Source organism: Cervus canadensis, chromosome 6 (genome assembly GCF_019320065.1).
Source record: "Cervus canadensis isolate Bull #8, Minnesota chromosome 6, ASM1932006v1, whole genome shotgun sequence".
NCBI classification, from domain to species: domain Eukaryota; kingdom Metazoa; phylum Chordata; class Mammalia; order Artiodactyla; family Cervidae; genus Cervus; species Cervus canadensis.
In genome coordinates this window covers 22,569,937-22,575,610 of record NC_057391.1, presented here as the reverse complement: position 1 = coordinate 22,575,610, position 5,674 = coordinate 22,569,937, and the positions used below count along the sequence as shown (strand labels likewise).

General features: G+C 41.5%; 1 non-coding gene across 1 annotated transcript; it reads left to right on the top strand.

Annotated features, from left to right (window-relative positions):
- Window positions 1-1,970: 1,970 nt before the first annotated feature.
- LOC122444388 lies at window positions 1,971-2,077 on the top strand. Its single transcript, XR_006270231.1, has one exon. It is a non-coding gene; the product is annotated as a U6 spliceosomal RNA (small nuclear RNA).
- Window positions 2,078-5,674: the final 3,597 nt, after the last annotated feature.

The window sequence follows — 5,674 nt, the reverse complement described above, 5'->3', positions numbered from 1 at the left end:
AAGACAGAATAGTCACCCCCTGGAGAAGGCCGCGCTTTCCCAACTCACAGCATCGTATTTGCTGCAGCCTATCTCTGGGGCTTGTGCTGTGAAGGAGATATTTGCTAAATGAAAAGAAGGGAACCTGACCGTGCTTTGGTTTGTGGACTAAAAGGAATCTCTTCATGCCTCGTAGGAAACAATTTGAATGAATATAAATATAAGATGGCCCTCAGGAGCAAATATTCCTGTCAAACCATCTTAAGAGGGGACGAGATATAAGAATATTTATAATTAAAAGTTAGCAACATTATCCTCTAAGACTTCACATGAGAAATATTGTTGCTTGAACTGGGCTGTAAAGGTTGAGTACATATATGTTTTACACAAGCACTTGGGAAAAACCATTCTGACCAAAGAGGACAGCATCCGCAAAGGTTCAGATTAAGGAAAGAGCTTAATACCAGCATAAATGGTTTTATTTTAAAGTGGCTGATGTACATCTAGAGTATGTGGCAGAAAAGGGTGAATGAGAAAACTAGAAGTAACTCAGGAAAAAAGTGTACATTGCCTTGTAATTCTTAATATAAAATTTGATCTTTACAATTTTTAATGGGTCCTCATCATCCAAAGATGAGCATGAAGTGAACTAATTTTATGTTACTGTTGTCATTATTGTTGTTATTGTTATTCAGTTATTGTTATTGTTGTTCAGCCACTAGGTTGTGTCTAATCCTTTGTGACCCCATGAACTGCAGCACACCAGGCTCCTCAGTCCATGGGTTTTCCCAGGCAAGAATACTGGAGTGGGTTGCCATTTCCTTCTCCAATATATATATAGTGTGTGTGTGTATATATATGTGTGTGTGTGTGTGTGTATAAACTCTGTGGTCATGTAAAAGTCAGATTCAAAGAGTTGAGAGCAAAGGCAGGAAGAGAGTGAAGAGGCCTTTGCAGTTATCCAAGTGAGAGGTGCTAAATGCTTGGGTTAGGGCAGTTGCAAGGAGTACAGAGTGAGGAAATGGATGTGGGTGCTATTTGTGCAGTAAACTGACTTGACCTTGATGATTATTAAGATCTATGTGCTTCATTAGCACTCTGGTGCCAGTTTGCCACAAGGAATGTATTTCTTCTATCAGCTCACGTGGAAACTAGTGGCCAAAGTTGCCTCCAGTGATCCTTGCTTCCCGATACCTGGGACCTTGTGTAGCCCCCGTGTGCACTGAGTCCAGGCTGGCTGCGTGACTTGCTGGAGTAAACAGATGAGCAGAATTAACATCATGCCAGTTCTGAGGCGAAAGGGGGTGACTCTTTGGCAGTTGACACTTCTGTGATTCTGGAAGCCCCGAGGCACAATGTAAGATGCCCAGCTTCCCTCAGGGCCACAAAGAGAGATCACATGTATGGGCCATGGTCACTCCTGAGAATGTCTGAAGAAGAGATGAGCCTGGGCCTCTGAGATGTCACTTGAGCCTCAGCTTCCAGTCAACCCCACTAATTAAGTGAGTAAATTGAGGGATTCCAGTGTAGTTGAGCCCCCTTTCACCGCATGGAGCAGAGGTGTCATGAGATAATTAAACAGTGAGTTTTGAGGTGGTTTGTTGTGCAGCAAAACACAATGACACTAACGCCCGTGAAGAGAATCCTGTTGAAGACTTGTGAGATATCAGCAAGAATGAAAGGTGTTTTTCCTCTCTCTGATTTCTGATTGTCTCTAAGAGTTGGAACTGAAACGTCTGTCTGTTTCACCAAACTTCTTCACGTGTGGTCTGAGTGTTCCTGCCTTAGCACAGATTAGCTGGTGATGCTCAGGTGTGATGAGAGCCTTGGGCCCCACAGAACAGGAGCAGGTGGTTGGTTGCTCATGTTGGGGCCCTACAGTAAACAGGGAGATGTGAGCTTTCCTTGTTCAATTTGATTTTTATACTTCACTCATTCTTCTCACTCGATGTGACTTTAAAAAATGAGGGACTATTTAAGAGGTCAGATCTGTGCTCGCTTCGGCAGCACATATACTAAAATTGGAACGATACAGTGAAGATTATCATGGCCCCTGCGCAAGGATGACATGCAAATCCGTGAAGCGTTCCATATTTTTTGGAGAGTAACATGATGGCAGGATTTGTACTGCTACTTGAATGCTGTATGGATAGAATACCTTCTCCAAAAAAAAAAAAGGTCAGATCTGTATCTCTATAACTAACACAACAGAATATTTTCAATTTCAAATCCATTTGAGAACCCAAAGAAACTGAAAAGGTTGGTGCATGTTTGCTTGGTTACACATGACTTTCATAAAGACACAGGTATTTTTTAAGAAATCTCATTTCCAGGTTTACATTTTCCCCATGTTTATAAGAGTAGATTTTCCAAATTATGTGCCACTGCATCCAGGAATTGATTACTTGGGTGGAAAAGACTTTATCTCCTTACCTCCTAAGGTGAGGAAGAACCCAGGGAATGTGGAATCACAGGTCAGTTTCAAGCAGCATTCTATATTGAAGTGCTGTACAAATGTAATCAATTTCCATATGTTCTTTGGTATGAAAAATACATGAAGCACTGTGTTGCAGCAACACACAGTATAGATAGATTGTGTCCTTGCTTTTTCTCTGTGCTTTTTGTTTCTACCAACTCAGAGTTAGCTAAAACACGGGGGTCTTCACTGGTAGTATTAGAAATTTCTTCCATTGATCTTTATGCCAATCATATTGAAGATCCAGTTTGGGAAGTTGACCAGAAGCTCTTTTTTGGCATGTTGTTTTATTCCATCAACACTACTGTACAATGAACTACAGGTTCACCTCACTCACTTCTGTGCTTTACCTTCCAATTCTATGCACATTCATATCACAAAACGGATTCAACCATTTGCAATCTGATGGACAAGTAGATTCATTACTGCCTTGTGAATGACCTTTGAGAAAGAAATCTTTCACATGAATGTCTCTTAAATAGTTTTGGTCTGAGGGATTTGTATGCAAACCAGTATTGTTTTTATAATATGTATTATCTTTCCTAAACATAGTGACACTAATACATTTTTTTAAATATAAATTTATGAAAGAGAGAGAGCACAATAGCCCCATACTTCAGGAGGCTGGGCAGAGGCTGGATCTTAATTACTGATAGTATGGTGGGGAGAAACCTGAAAACACAAGCTATAAGATGAAGAGCCCAGAAGCAAATTAAATCATGCTGACAAACCCGAGAAAGACTCCAGAATCAGCAGCCTGTGCCAGAGGAGCCTGGCGGGCTGCAGTCCATAGCGTCGCACAGAGTCGGACGCACCTGAAGTGACTAAGCAGCAGCAAGCACCAACGCGGCATTAAGTGAGAGTGCTAGTCACTCAGTCACGTCCAGTTCCTTGTGACCGCATGGACCACAGCCCACCAGGCTCCTCTGCCCACGGAACTATCCAGGCAAGAATGTTGGAATGGGTAGCCATTCCCTCCTCCAGGGGATCTTCCTGACCCAGGGATTGAACATGGCTCTCCTGCATTGTGGGCAGATTCTTTACCATCTGAGCCATCACAGAAGCCTGATATGATATTAAACTGGTGGGTTATTTGGAAATCTGCAAAATGAGCACAGGGCCAGATGATTGATCAGCTTCATATACCTGGAAATTACTAAGTAAGAAACTCAGATCCTGGAGTTCAGTTACTTATTCACTATCACAGTTACAATATAAACTGGGGGAGAGACCAATTTTAGTAGTGAATTTCCCCTATCAATGCTTCTTCCAGATATCAAAGCGATTTTTTAAAATGCAAACAGCCACATAGTAAAGAAATGACATACAGATGTCCATGTAGTGGGAAGTTTGAACTAAAGCAAAATCAAAATCTCCAATGAGTTAAATGAGACAGAATTGACTGTTCTGGTATAAAACATGCAGACTTCCATGCCAGATGTGTGAGACAGCATATCCCCATATTACATTCATGCACATAAAGAAATACCATAAAGACTAGCTCTTAGGATGTAGCAATAGTGAAGGGTAACTATTACCCAGGTATAACCATATTATTTCAGATAGGTTTGAAAACTGTCTAGTTTACTTGGAATCACAGGAAAAGAGGAGGCTAGGATTGGAATCAATGATATGGCCAGTATACTGGTGGTAGTGGAGATTAGTGATGTTTAGGAACAGTCCAGTTGGTTGAGGGAGCTACAGTGACTGGAATGCCTGTTTATCAGTGTCTGCATTTCCCCCTGATTACTGCAAACACTGTCATTCATTGAATTTCCCTTTTCCTCCCGACAATGGCTCTTCCTCAGTGCTGGTCCCAGAGCAGCAGCAGGCCCGGGTTTGGGTGTGGGCTGCAGGGGGCTGAGGAGCACTGTGTGGAGGCGCAGAGGTATGTGGCTGAGTCTTCAGGCTGGGATCCTCTGATGTACATGGAGCTGTCGCCCTCCTTAGTGTTCAGAGTGACTCTCACTCGTCCTTGCTTCTTTTCATCCCCATTTACACTTACTACAAACAGGTTCTTGGGCCCCTTTGCAGGTTCCCATCTGTATCAGTGTAATGCATAGAAAAAGCTGGAAGGGAAACTGCAGGTGAAATTGGCGCTCTCTCCTTCCCGAACACACAGCGAGGCAGAACGCTGTTCCACAGTCAAGAGGCTGCTCACTCCTGTTCAGAAAGACAAGGTCACACATAGAAACTGATTTCTCAACAGTGTTCGTTGCCTTCACACATTCCCAAATATTAGAATCTTGAGGTGCCTGACTGCATCTCCCTCCTTCCCCATCACCACCCCAGACTTTTCAGAATGTCTTCAGCAGCCCCAGGACTTACGGCCAAGATGAAGCCACAGGATCAGCCATGCGGTTGTCAAAGTGTTCTCCATTTATCCTGATCAAGTATCCTTAGTAGAGAAACGTTCTGCAGCCTAGATCTGTGAAACATTCTGCTTCAGAAAATAGGTTTCTGTACCTGGTTGCCCAACCAATCAGAGACAAGACCACATACATGTGCTAGAAACACCAACCATTTCTGCCCTAGAATCAGTTTCCTGTGGTTCACAATGAGGGATCAAACACTGCTTTCTTGAGACCAACTTCACAAACATTGAGATGAGCTCACTACACAAAGAGAACCAACAACGTTTCAGAAGTGGGCTGCTTAATCATGGACTGCTACTATTCAAATTGAGAGAGTGGGATGGTAATATGTGACATGAATCCCACTTTGGTTAAGAATCTTTACATGCATTTTAAACAAAATTTTTAAAACTTTCAAATTCCCCAAATAGAAATGTTCACCCACATAATGTGCTGAACTTTGTTTAGCTTCAAGTGCATTATTCTAATATGAAAGTCACACAATAGAGTTACTATTATTCCTAATTTACAAATAACAAAAACTGAAGCTCAAAGAGTTTGGGTGATTAACTCAAGGTGAAATATCAGGTAAGTGCCATAGTAAGAATTAGAACACTTATCTATCTAGTATGGAGCATATGGTGTTTGGAATCTGTCATGCCCATACATTTGTGATATTCTGTAAATGTTTTAAAAATAATAAGAGTCCACTTATTGATTTTCTTTCTTTTTTTAAAAAAGAATTATCTTGATGTCAATCATTTTTAAAGACTTTATTGAATTTGTTACAATATTGCTTCTGGATTTTTTAATGTTTTTTTTTGAGAGGGGGACAAAGCATGTGGAATCTTAGCTCTCTGATCAA